Source organism: Triticum dicoccoides, chromosome 3B (genome assembly GCF_002162155.2).
Source record: "Triticum dicoccoides isolate Atlit2015 ecotype Zavitan chromosome 3B, WEW_v2.0, whole genome shotgun sequence".
Lineage (NCBI taxonomy): Eukaryota > Viridiplantae > Streptophyta > Magnoliopsida > Poales > Poaceae > Triticum > Triticum dicoccoides.
In genome coordinates, this window is record NC_041385.1 from 598,125,649 (window position 1) to 598,140,566 (window position 14,918).

The window sequence follows — 14,918 nt, forward strand, 5'->3', positions numbered from 1 at the left end:
CGAGGGGGCCCACACCCTATCCACGAGGGTGGGGGCACGCCCTACCCCATGGGCGCGCCTCCCTGCCTCGTGGGCCCCCTGGTGGTCCACAGACCTCAACTCCAACTCTATATATTCACGTTCAGGGAGAGAAAAAATCAGAGAGAAGGATTCATCGCGTTTTACGATATGGAGCCGCCGCCAAGCCCTAATCTCTCTCGGGAGGGCTGATCTGGAGTCCGTTCGGGGCTCCGGAGAAGGGAATTCGTCGTCGTCATCATCATCAACCATCCTCCATCACCAATTTCATGATGCTCACTGCCGTGCGTGAGTAATTCCATCGTAGGCTTGCTGGATGGTAATGGGTTGGATGAGATTTACTATGTAATCGAGTTAGTTTTGTTAGGGTTTGATCCCTAGTATCCATTGTGTTCTGAGATTGATGTTGCTATGACTTTTCTATGCTTAATGCTTGTCACTAGGGCCCGAGTGCCATGATTTCAGATCTGAACCTATTATGTTTTCATGAATATATGTGAGTTCTTGATCCTATCTTGCAAGTCAATAGTCACCTACTATGTGTTATGATCTGGCAACCCCGAAGTGAAAATAATCGGGACCACTCCCGGTGATGATCGTAGTTTGAGGAGTTCATGTATTCACTAAGTGTTAATGCTTTGGTCCGGTACTCTATTAAAAGGAGGCCTTAATATCCCTTAGTTTCCATTAGGACCCCGCTGCCACGGGAGGGTAGGACAAAAGATGTCATGCAAGTTCTTTTCCATAAGCACGTATGACTATATTCAGAATACATGCTTACATTATATTGATGAATTGGAGCTAGTTCTATGTCACCTTATGTTATAACTATTACACGAGGAATCGCATCTGACATAATTATCCATCACTGATCCAATGCCTACAAGCTTTTCACATATTGATCTTTGCTTAGTTACTTTACCGTTGCCACTGTTACAATTAGTACAAAACTGCTACTGTTACTTTTGCCACTGTTACCGTTACTTCCATACTACTTTGCTACTAAATACTTTACTGCAGATATTAAGTTATCCAGGTGTGGTTGAATTGACAACTCAACTGCTAATACTTGAGAATATTCTTTGGCTCCCCTTGTGTCGAATCAATAAATTTGGGTTGAATACTCTACCCTCGAAAACTGTTGCGATCCCCTATACTTGTGGGTTATCAAGACTATTTTCTGGCACTGTTGCCGGGGAGCATAGCTCTATTCTTTGAGTCACTTGGGATTTATATCTGCTGATCACTATGAGGAACTTGAAATACGAAAGTACTAAGATTTTTCCCTCAACTACGAGGGGAGGTAAGGAACTGCCATCTAGCTCTGCACTTGATTATCCTTCTGTTTGGAGTAAACTTGCGACACCTAAACCGGCTTCTGCTATTAATTCTGACATGTCGCATGTTATTGATGATGCCACTTCTGCTATGCATGATACTTATGATGAAACTACTTCTATGCTTGATAATACTGTGCCATTAGGTGAATTTCTTGATGAACAACTTGCTAGGGCTAGAGAGAATCAAATTATTGAAACTGGTAATACTGATGAAAGTGATGATGAAGATTCTCCCCCTAGATATGAATTGCCTGTTGTTCCTGAGGGTTATGTTATGGATGAAGAAACTGCTAGAGATTTTCTTGCTTGCAACGATAGATCTGATCTTAAGAAATTATTAGCCAAGCTGAAAGAAAAGTCTCTGAATGCTAGAATGAAATATGACCCTGCTTTTGCTACTTCACCTATCTTTATTACTAATAAGGATTATGATTTCTGTGTCGATCCTGAGATAACTACTTTGGTTGAATCTGATCCTTTTTATGGCTATGAATCTGAAACTGTTGTGGCACATCTCACTAAGTTAAATGATATAGCCACCCTATTCACTAATGATGAGAGAACTCGTTACTGTTATATCCTTAAATTATTTTGGTTCTCATTAAAGGGTGATGCTAAAACTAGGTTAATTCTCTTGATCCTGGTTGTGTGCGTAGTCCCCATGATATGATTTATTACTTCTCTGCTAAATATTTCCCCGCTCATAAGAAACAAGCTGCTTTAAGGGAAATATGTAATTTTGTGCAAATTGAAGAAGAGAGTCTCCCACAAGCTTGGGGGAGGCTTCTCTGATTACTTAATGCTTTGCCTGATCATCCTCTCAAGAAAAATGAAATACTTTATATCTTTTATAATGGACTAACCGATGCTTCCAGAGACCACCTGGATAGTTGTGTTGGTTGTGTTTTCAGGGAAAGAACTGTTGATCAAGCTTAATTGTTATTGAATAATATGTTGACCAATGAAAACAATTGGACACTTCCTGAACCAACTCCTAAGCCAACTCCGAAAAAAATGGGTGTTCTATTTCTCAGTCCTGAAGATATGCAAGAGGCAAAGAAATCTATGAAAGAAAAGGGTATTAAAGCTGAAGATGTTAAGAATTTACCTCCTGTTAAAGAAATACATGGCCTTAATTTACCACCTATTGAATAAACACACGGTCTTGCTAACCCGACACAGGTAGTAAAGGTAAATTCTCTCTATAGATATGATGAAGTTGAAATCCCGTTGATGTCTACTACACAACCTTCTTCTTGTAGACGTTGTTGAGCCTCCAAGTGCAGAGGTTTGTAGGACAATAGCAAATTTCCCTCAAGTGGATGACCTAAGGTTTATAAATCCATAGGAGGCGTAGGATGAAGATGGTCTCTCTCAAACAACCCTGCAACCAAATGACAAAGAGTCTCTTGTGTCCCCAGCACACCCAATACAATGGTAAATTGTATAGGTGCACTAGTTCGGCGAAGAGATGGTGATACAAGTACAATATGGATGGTAGATATGAGTATTTGTAATCTGAAATTATAAAAACAGCAAGGTAACAAGTGGTAAAAGTGAGTGTAAACGGTATTGCAATGGTAGGAAACAAGGCCTAAGGTTCATACTTTCACTAATGCAAGTTCTCTCAACAATAATAACATAATTGGATCACATAAATATCCCTCAACATGCAACAAAGAGTCACTCCAAAGTCACTAATATCGGAGAACAAACGAAGAGATTATGGTAGGGTACGAAACCACCTCGAAGTTATCCTTTCTAAACGATCTATTCAAGAGTCCGTAGTAAAATAACACGAAGCTATTCTTTTCGTTCAATCTATCATAGAGTTCATACTATAATAACACCTTAAGATACAAATCAACCAAAACCCTAATGTCACCTAGATACTCCATTGTCACCTCAAGTATCCGTGGGCATGATTATACGATATGCATCACACAATCTCAGATTCATCTATTCAACCAACACAAAGTACTTCAAAGAGTGCCCTAAAGTTTCTACCGGAGAGTCAAGACGAAAACGTGTGCCAACCCCTATGCATAAGTTCACAAGGTCACTGAACCTGCAAGTTGATCACCAAAACATACATCAAGTGAATCATGTGAATATCCCATTGTCACCACAGATAAGCACGGCAAGACATACATCAAGTGTTCTCAATTCCTTAAAGACTCAATCCGATAAGATAACTTCAAAGGGAAAACTCAATCCATTAGAAGAGAGTAGAGGGGGAGAAACATCATAAGATCCAACTATAATAGCAAAGCTCGCGATACATCAAGATCGTGACAAATCAAGAACACGAGAGATAGAGAGAGATCAAACACATAGCTACTGGTACATACCCTCAGCCCTGAGGGTGAACTACTCCCTCCTTGTCATGGAGAGCGCCGTGATGATGAAGATGGCCACCGGTGAGGGATCCCCCCTCCGGCAGGGTGCCGGAACAGGGTCCCGATTGGTTTTTGGTGACTACAGAGGCTTGCGGCGGTGGAACTCCCGATCTATTGTTCTCCTCGATGTTTTTAGGGTATATGGAGATATATAGGCGAAAGAAGTCGGTCAGGGGAGACACGAGGGGCCCACGAGGGTGGAGGGCGCGCCCAGGGGGTGGGCGCGCCCCCTGCCTCGTGGCCTCCTCGAAGCATCCCTTATGTGCACTCCAAGTTCCCTAGATTGCTTCCGTTCCAAAAATAACTTTCCCAAATGTTTCATTCCGTTTGGACTCCGTTTGATATTCTTTTTCTTCGAAACACTAAAATAGGCAAGAAAACAGCAATATGGGTTGGGCCTCCGGTTAATAGGTTAGACCCAAAAATAATATAAAAGTGTACAGTAAAGCCCATAAACATCCAAAACAGGTAATATAATAGCATGGAACAATAAAAAATTATAGATACGTTGGAGACGTATCAAGCATCCCCAAGCTTAATTCCCGCTCGTCCTCAAGTAGGTAAATGATAAAAAACAGATTTTTTTTGATGTGGAATGCTACCTAGCATAATTCTTAATGTAATTCTCTTTATTGTGGCATGAATATTCAGATCCAAATGATAGAAAATAAAAGTTCATATTGACATAAGAAATAGTAATACTTCATGCATACTAATAAAGCAATCATGTCTTATCAAAATAACATGGCTAAAGAAAGTTATCCCTACAAAATCATATAGTCTGGCTGTTGCTCTATCTTCATCACACAAAGTATTTAATCATGCACAACCCCGATGACAAGCCAAGCAATTGTTTCATACTTTAGTAATCTCAAACCTTTTCAATTTTCACGCAATACATGAGCGTGAGCCATGGACATGGCACTATATGTGGAATAGAATGGTGGTTGTGGAGAAGACAAAAAGGAGAAGATAGTCTCGTGAAAGTGCGTTATATCGAATAGAGGGGGGTGAATAGGTGATTTTTATGAATTCTTCACTAAGGAATTTGCTGGTGAGGAAATTCCTTAGCGAAGAACTACTTGCAGCGGAATAAGTACTCAAAGGTAAACATAACAGAACACAAGCATAGTCATCATGATGAAATGAAGACAAGCACAGAGTACAGAAAGCGTAAACACAGGATAACACATAATGAATACGGACAGACTAAAGAAATTGAACTGAGGAAATTGAGAAAGTCTTCAGTCAAAGCTTCAAACAGATATGAACAAGCACACAACAAGTGAAGTGAGGAATTGAAAGAGTTGAGGAAATAGAACCAGTAAGCTTGGTGAAGACAATGATTTGGTAGACCAGTTCCAACTTCTGTCTCAATTGTACATCTGGTTGGAGCGGCTAGGTATTTAAACTTGAGGACACACAGTCCCGGACACACATTCCTCACCGTATTCTCCTTGAGCTAAAGTCACACAGACCTCGCCCAATCACTCATGGTAAGTCTTTAGGTGACTTCCTAACCTTCACAAACTCGGTCACTCAGCGATCCACAATTCCTCTTGGAGGCTCTAGACCTTGACACCTAACCGTCTGGAGAAGCACACTCTTCAAAGGTAACAAGCGTCAGATCCACGCAGGATCAATCTCTTCAGTGATGCTCAATCACTTTGGGTTTGAAGGTGTTTGGGTTTGGGTTTTGGTTTTCCTCACTTGATGATTTTCGCTCAAAGTCCTCGGAGGATGGGATGCTCTCAAATGACAAGTGTTAGTTTCTCTCGGAGCAGCCAACCAACTAGTGGTTGCGGGGGCGGCTATTTATAGCCTAGGGAGCAACCCGACATGATAAGACATAAATGCCCTTCAATGATATGAACGTTAGGTGGTACGATATTTTGGGACAGCTGGCGCGTAGCACAACAACGGTCGGAATTTTGACTCTCAAATTCCTCAGGGCTACCATGTTCCTCACTGTGTAGGCAATCCGCACTAGCAAATTCCTAACTCCTCAGTCAGAACAAATTCCTCATAGACCAGAATAACTTCGTCTCTATCACTGAAGAATATGACTGAACTGTATGAGATTTCCAATGGCTTCACTCGAAGGGATTGGTAAGTGTAGGATTTTGAGTTGAGCATCACACGGAAATTTTTCCTTAGTATTTCCTCGACCCCCTTTAATAGTATGGTGTTTCCTATGACTCAAGAAAGAGAAAATAAAGCTACAAAAACAAAAGTCTTCATGCTTCATGTTCCTTGAATGAATTCCAAGTCTTCAAGGTCACACCAATTTCTTCACTTTCAAAGTCTTCAGAAATCCAAAGTCTTCAGTTGAAGAACTTCATTTTTAGGGGTCGACTTTCTCTGTAAATACCAAACTCCTCATAGACTTATAAACATGTGTACACTCACAAACGCATCAGTCCCTTAACCTATAAGTCTTCAATACACCAAAATCACTAAGGGGCACTAGATGCACTTACAATCTCCCCCTTTTTGGTGATTGACGACAATATAGGTTAAGTTTTCAACGGGGAAAAACATATGAAGTGTAAATACTAATATTGAGGAATTTGATTGCAAGATATAGAAGAACTCCCCCTGAAGAAGTGCACAGTGAGTAATTTGCTTTTGAAGCAATGCACACTTGAAGAGTAAAATCATGGAGATCTCCCCCTATATCTTGTAATTCATACACGCATTTGACATATAATATGAAGAATTTGAAATGCATGATGAAATATGGTGACTGATGTAATTCAGCATGCGTGTAATGACATTAATGAGGAATAAGCATGTAGAAGAACTGAGCAAAAGTATCAGACCACCATAGAGTTTAAGTTTACAACTCGATCCAGCAAAGTCATCAAAAGAACAAGAGTTGTAACTTAGCAAAAAAAAGCCCATATAAGATAGACCCGCTTGAAGACTAACTCAAATTTCTCCCCCTTTGTCATCGAATGACAAAAAGGGTTGAACATGAGGGCTAACACCCCTGAAGAATATCATGACGATGAAGGAGCGCCAGCATTGTTGGGGTTGTGTGTCATTGTAGGGCATGCCGCAATGTCATCCAAGTCTTCATACTCGTCTGTGTCGCGTGATGAAGAATATGAACTGACTACCAAGGGAGGAACCTTGAACCTCTTGTATTTCTTTGGTGGAGGAGCAGACCAGTCAAAATCTTCCTTGAAGCCCATTTGCTTCAGATCTTCTTCACCATATAGATGTGACAGAATAGCCCAGGTGCGATCGAAGACTTCATGGAGGTAGTAATGGTTTTTCTTCACTACATTATGTGTATAAGTCATGTTGTGAAGAATAGAACCAAACTGACGCTTAACCCATTTATGGTTTTGATCCACCTTCTGGTGAAGACTAAGAAGCAGCTCTTGGTCAGTCATCACACGAGGAGCAGCGGCTTGAGGATTTGACTTGGGAGCATTGGCAGCAGAATCATGAGTGGCAGAGTCATCATTGGTGGAATAAGATGCAGCTTTGCAAAACTGACCATCCAATGGACAAATGCCTTCATCAAAAATAGTAGTGGCCTTGCCCTTTTCATCAGCTGAGGAAAATGTCCGCTTGAGGACTTCAATAGGGGGCAAGTAGCTGCCATGGTTGAGTGTATCAGCTTTGTAGTTGAGTGAAGACATTGTTCTGATGAATCTCATAATCCAAGGAGCATAAGGCTTCAGCTCAAACGGAGATTGTGCAATATTTGCCAGAGTCCTCATGAAGAAATCATGATAGTTGACAGGGATTCCATGCATGATGTTGAATAGCAGATTCTTCATGATGCCAACAATATCCTCATCAAATGAGTCGTGGCCTTTGATAGGACTCAAAGTCTTCGTCAGAATGCGATAGACTGTTCTTGGCACATGCAGTAATTCCTTCATGAGGAAATTGGTCCTTGGGGCTTGACCAGGCTTCGAGGCTTCATCAGCACTTGCATGTAATGAGCAGTAAGTTCAGGTTCTTGGTACGGACAACTAGCACCTTCAGGTGGAGGACTGATTGGCAGGGCATGAAGTAATTCAGAGGCCAGTGCCTTATAATGAGTATTCTCGGTCATCCAGTCCGACACCCAAGTGTTGATATCATCAGCATCACCTGTGATGTGCAGCGTTGCGTAGAACTGAAGAATAAGCTCTTCATTCCAATCAACAATGTCAGTGCAAAAGTTAAGTAGTCCTGCATCGTGAATCACACTAAGGACTGGAGAGAAGCAAGGCATTGATTCCATATCCACGTGAGGAATATGCTCGTGGTTGAAGACTTTGTTTTTGTTGAAAAGCAGTGAAGAATAGAAATTGGCCTGGCTGGCGGTCCAAAAGCGCTTCCTTCTAAGACGAGCAGAGTCATCAGGATTATAATTAGTGAAGAACATGTGCTCGCCGAAGAAGTCATCAGCCTTGAATTTCTGCTTCTTCGAGAAGGGATCCTTTGGCTTGGGCTGAGGAGTATCAGTCAATTGCATCACCACCTCAGGAATCGCAATCTCAGGATCCACAGGCTAAGGAATTTCAGGTTCTTCTTCAGTTGCATCCTGGGTCATCAATTCTTCATTGACATTTTCATCAGCACTAGTGGCTGGAATTTCTTCATGGACAGATGGGGTTGCATGAGGTTCTTCAGATCCCATTTGTACTTCAGTAGCAACAGGGGACTGAGGAATCTGTTGAAGTGGAGTGAACAGTGGAGAGTTGGGGTGCTGACTTTCCCAAAAGTCATCATTCAGCACGGGAGTGGTACAGCCAATGTCCACTTCTTCATCTGCCATTTCTTCAGCGTCGGTCTCATCAGCAGTAAACTGAGGCATAGGCGAGGAGACAACTAGTGTTGAAGGGATTGCATCCACTTCAATTTCTTCATCCAACTGCTCTAACGAAGCAGTAGAAGGAATTTCTTCATCTGGTTCACTTGGAATCACATAATCTTCATCAAAAGGAACAAGGTCCTTTGATGGCATGGATGAGACAGGAACGACATCAATTGGGTTGTCAAATGAGCTTGTCAATGGCTTCATCTTCTTTGGATCTGAAGAATCTGATGAAGTTGATGCCTTCCTTTTCTTCATTGTTGCACGCTCTGCAGCCTTGGTCTTCTTCACATCTGATGCAGATGGAAGGATTGGAGTTGGCATTGGTGTTGGTGCAGGAGGAGCAGAGGAATTTGGTTCATTTTCTTCAGGCACAACTGATGCAGTTGTCCCGGCTTCTTCATTTTCTTCAGGCGCACCACTAGTGGATGCCCTGGCAATTTCTTCAGCGGCTCGAATGCAGTCATTAGCCCTGGTACTTTCATTTTCTTCAGCAGCCTCATTATCATCAGCAGTGTTGGCATGTTCTTCAGTAGGTTGGACAGATGCTTCAGCATGAGTGACTTCAAAGTGCACAGGAGCAGCACTTGAAGAGAATGTCTTTGTCAGTTTGACGAACCAGACCTTGGCGCCCTTCCAGTCAGCCTTGTAGGCTTCAAATTCTTCGTTGAGCTTCTTGATTTTAGCTTGCAGTGCAATAAGCTACTCAGGCGAAAGATTGAGGATGTTGTCCTTTAGGTAGTGCTGCTTCTTGTACTATGCTTTCTTCAATGACCTTGCTTGGTCATACTTCCATTTTTCTTCTTCAATGAAGGCAGTCAAGACATGACTTTGACCAGGAGTGAGGTTCATCTCCGACAAAGGTGTGTTCGGGTCCTTTGCCATAGATCAATCAAATCTAGGATCAACTTCGGATCCAGTAACATTGGCACATTGTTGCCTTTGGCTCTAGCGGCCTTGACCTGCCTGACTCTGATGATTTTGGCAAGTTCTTCATCATCAAATGGCACTTGAAAAGCGACCTACTTCTTGTGAGGACTTGGTCGAGGGCCTCGTCCAGCAGTGGCCTTTTTCTTCAGCAGAGAGGGGCCAGTTGAAGAATTTGGTGCGACTGAGGAACTTGCAGACGCTCCTGAGGCAATTGAGATGCATGTAGTCCTTTGACACGTGGTGAGATGCACAGGTGGAGAGGATTTAGTTGGAGCAGCTGGGGACTTTGTCGGAGGAACTGAAGACTTTGAAGGAGGAGCAGATTGAGGAGTTGGCCGTGAGGGCTTTGAAGAATCTGGTCGTGAGGGCATTGCTGAGGAACTTGGCCGTGAGGGCATTGAGGGTGAAGCACTGGGCTTGTGAGCGGGCTTCTTAGACATCGCCTTCTTTGGCTTGCTTGCAGAGGCCTCAGCAGCTGTAGCAGCAGCAACAGAGTCTTCATTAAATTTCCTCACTGCTTCTTTTGCCAGTTTGGCCTGGCGCTTTGCCCATTCATTGGGATAATCCTTACCGTGCTTGAGGCTGGTGGGGTCTGCCAATTGGCCAAGTGCCAACGGAGGTCTTGGGCATAGAGGGTTGAGAGAGAATTTCTTCATATACTTGGGAGTAACATATCTGTACTCCCTCCATTCCCGTGCCCATCTCCTCTCTATCCTTTGTATGCACACCTTGTGCTGATTTTTGTCCTCTTTGCCAAATTTGGCCTCATCAGGAGTGCAATAGTCCTTGTATATGTCATCAGGGATCTCAAAAGCAGTATTGACCTTAGGCCTCTTTCCACCCTTTTGTGGCTTCTTACCATCAGCCATTTTCTTCAGCTGAGGAATGTGAACAATGGAATTTTCTGAAGATGTATGCAACTTTTCTTCGAGGAACGCTGCAAATGAGTTAAGTTGATGAGAACCTAGTGATTCAGCAGTAGACATGAGTACATGTGAACATAGTATAGTTGCGAGGAATTTGGAGAGGTTGTTGGGGATATAACTATTTGTGTAAGTCGCCCAGGAGGGGCCGGGTTATGCAAAGAAGACTCAAGCCCAAGACCAAGCATGAAGACGGCGGTTCAATAGGGGGCTTAAGCCCACAGGCGACTTAAAGCCCGTTGTAGTAAAGCGCCGTAATGGCATGACTTGTATCATAAGGTAGATTTAATTAGTCACCAAGCCGGACACTGTTATACGCCGGCCGAGACTCTGTAGGCCACAGGGCGTCAACCCGTGTATATAAGGGGACGACCTGCTTGCGGCTTAGGGCAAGAAACAACTCATCGAGAATCGGGCATAGCGTATCTCGCTCCCTGGTCACCGAAACATCAATACCAACCCAACTAGACGTAGGCCTTACCTTCACCGTAAGGGGTCGAACTAGTATAAACCCTCTCGTGTCTTTTGTCCCGATTAACCCCATCAAGCTTCCTAGTTGCGATGGCTCCATAACTAAGTCCTTTCATGAGGACATCTGACTTGACAATTCAACGACAGTTGGCGCCCATCGTGGGGCCAGCGCACGGTGGATTTGAGCTCTTGAAGGGAAACTTCGAAGGGCTCAAGGGATACGTAGTGGGCCGGATGACCAAGAGTCGTCGCGGCAAGATCTACGTCGACGACGAAGGCTAGGGCCCTGACGCCGGCTCAGTTGAGTATGGGTACCGGGTCCCCTTCGGAGGGATCCACGTCTTCATCGGCCGGATTGGTGAGCCAGGGCCTGAGCCGGACAACTGCACCGACCTCGTCGAGACGGCTCAGCGTGCGAAACCCGCCCGAGCTCAACCCGGCATGAAGCGTGTCTTTGTGGGCTGCGTCCACGGAGAAGAGCTTTCTGAAGGACCTAAAGATGGTGGTGAGGCGGCCGTCCACTCTGACGGTGATTCGTCCGCCGGTTCAACAGATTCTCTGTATCAAGTTCAAGATGGTGTGCTCGGGGCCGTTCTGATGGCTTCAGTATTCCGGACCCCTGTGAGTCGCCGAATTGGGCAGGAGTCTTCATGGCTGGGACTCAACCCGGTCAAAACTCTATAGCCGCTATTGCAGTTACGTCCGGGATAGGAGCGGCCGGGGCAGGAGGCCCTGTGCGCCCGCCGGCTCAAGTGCTAATAGACCTCATGGACAAGCTTACGACCCTGTTAAACGCCATGGTTATCCCTGCGAACAAAGATGAGCATGGCGCGGAGGTGGCACGGGTACGTGAGGAGATAGCTCAGGCCAAGGAGGCCTTGCCAGCTGAGGATACTAGACTAGCTACGGAGCGGGCGGCTCTCGACGCCCGGGCACAGCGGTTGCAGTCAGAGGCTTACCAGCTCACGATGAGCTTAAACGCGTCCAATGAGGTAATGAGGAGGAGACACTAGAAGACCCAATCCCGGTTACCTCCGAATTACGACCCTCGGGTTCTTTTTGCTACACCCGGGGCCGGCCCAAGTAACCCGCCAGATGCCAATCAGTTTATGACATCCAGAGCAGGAGGACCGGCTCAGCGTCGAGAGATGCCACCTCCTCATGTGAGCATGGCACCACCGTGTTATGTGCCGATACCGGAGGGTCACTTTTCCAACCCCATGGAGAATTTAATCGCAGCGTCAGCACGTCTGGCGGCTCTTCCAGTGGACGGTGATGGTCCAACAGCGGTGGAGACCCGGAGGATCAGGGAACTTGTTCAGACGGCCCTGGCTCAGCAAGAGACCTATTCTTATAGTCAGGATAGGATTCATTCAACCCCTCCGCCTTGGTTAGCACCGCCTCATCATAACCGGAGCCCAAGTTACAGCAGGCACATGGAATATGAAGCTTTGTCAAGCAACGCCCAATGCTGTGACCAACATGGTGGCTATAACCCGGTGCAAGACCGAGTACGTCAGGAGAACAAGCGGGTGGCTCAGCTGGCGGCTCAACAGGCGGCACATCAGGATATTCCAGAGTATCCAGCGACTTCTACTGAGACGGGAGTAGCCACCAGAACCAGTGGTGTTCCTTGTTTGATACCAGCTTTGCGCAATGTGCGCCTGCCCAAGGACTTCAAGGGACCTCGAAAGGTGCCGAATTACATGTCCGACTTACAGCCTGGAGCATGGATTGAGAGTTATGAGATGGCCATGGAGCTGTTGGAAGTCAGTGACGCGGCAATGGCTAAATACTTCACCATGATGTTAGATGGAATGGCCCGGTCTTGGTTAAAGAGTTTACCACCCAATTCCATTGGTTCGTGGGAGGAGTTAAAAGCCCGTTTCATCCAGAACTTCAAGGACACCTGTAAGCAATCTATGTCAATCATGGACTTGACGAATTGTAAGCAGGGGGAGGGCGAATCCACCACCCATTGGGTACGCCGGGTCAAGGAGATAATTCATTCATCTGATAAGATGGATGTCGGCTCTGCAGTCCTCATGTTGGAGAAAAATTGCAGCTTTGAGCCGCTGAGGCAGAAACTGGGGCGCCTTAAGCGTGACTGCATGGATATGGGCATGATAATGGCGGCTTTAGTCAAATATGCCGATTCTGATAGTACCAAGGATCCCGCACCTGATAATGAGAAGACAGGGAAGGGAAAAAGGAACAGCAATGGAAAAGGTTAACAGCACAACCCGGTGAATCAAAGCGGCAATAAGCGTAAGGCGGACGGCAACCCGAAGCTTGGAGCCAACGCTAATACACAGGGTAACAATCAGAGACGTAAGGGTAAGTGGCCTTGATCCGGCGGGTCAGGCCCATCTCTTGAGCAGCTACTCAATGAGCCCTGCCCGAAACACGGCACCCGGGAGCACCCCGCTACACACCTGTGGAAAGATTGCGCAATCATGAAGGCGTTTAAAAATTCCAATACCTTTGATGGTAGTCATGGATCTGGCGGCGGTTCAGGGGCTGGCGGCTTTCATGGCCCGGGCGGCAGTTCAAATTCCGGTTTTCAGGGACAGCCGGGTGGAAATAATCAGTAGCAATCTGGTCAGGGAGGACAACAGCAGCAGCAGTCGGGTTATCAGAGCCATCCGAAATAGTTGAGTGGTGGGCAATACCATGTGTTTACCACTAGCTTATGTAAACGTGACCAGAAGGTTCTTAAGAGGGCCATGAATTCGGTTGAGCCGGCAATTCCTCATTATTTGAGATGGTCAGAGCAACCCATCATATGGAGCAAAGAGGATCACCCTCCACGAGTTGATAATCCGGGTCAGTTAGCCTTGGTGGTAGCACCCCAGGTTGGTGGATATAAATTCACTAAGGTACTCATGGACAGAGGTAGCAGCATCAATATCCTCTATTATGATACTTTCCAGCGCATGGGGCTAACTGAGAAGAATCTGAGAACATCCAACACTGTTTTCCATGGGGTGGTTCCAGGCAAGTCGGCTTACCCAGTTGGCAAGATTGAATTGGAGGTGGCCTTTGGAGATGAGTATGATTCCAGGGCTGAGAAATTGACGTTTGAAGTGGTTAAAATCAGGAGTCCATATCACGCTTTGTTTGGGCGACCGGCTTATGCTAAGTTCATGGCACGGCCGTGTTACATTTACTTACAGCTCAAGATGCCGGGTTACAAGGGCACCATCACAGTGCATGGGAGTCGAAAGGTGGCCTTGGAATGTGAAGAACGTGACGCGGCTTACGCTGAGACTGCCTGTGCCGCGGAGGAGCTTAAATTTTATCAAGACAATGTTGACCCGGCGGATATGACCTCCCTCAAAAAACCAACTACTGAGCATGACCCGGCGTTGAAGTTTAAATCAGCCGCTGAGACAAAGCTTGTTGACTTTACCCCAGGAGACGCCTCTAAGTAGTTCCATATAAGTGCCAATTTGGATCCTAAATGGGAAAGCGCGCTCATCGAGTTCATCCGTGAGAACCGGGACATCTTTGCATGGAAACCTTCTGACATGCCAGGTGTACCGAGGGAACTCGCTGAGCACATTCTCAATATTGATCCAAAGTATAAGCCGGTCAGGCAGTTTCTCCGACGGTTCAACAAAGAGAGACGGAAAGCTATTGGGGAAGAGGTCGCCCGGCTCTTAGCGGCCGGGTTTATTGTTGAAGTTTTTCACCCGGAGTGGTTGGCTAACCCGGTGTTAGTGCTCAAGAAAAACGGCACTTGGCGGATGTGTGTGGATTACACGGACTTAAACAAAGCTTGTCCGGCTGATCCTTTTGCTCTCCCCCGTATTGATCAAATCATTGATGCTACGGCGGGTTGTGAACGTTTGAGCTTCTTGGATGCTTACTCTGGTTATCATCAAATCAAGATGGCAGTTAAGGACCAGGAGAAGACAGCTTTCATCACTCCATTTGGGGCCTTCTGTTATGTATCTATGTCGTTTGGACTCAAGAGTGCCCAGGCGACTTATCAGCGATGTGTACAGAACTG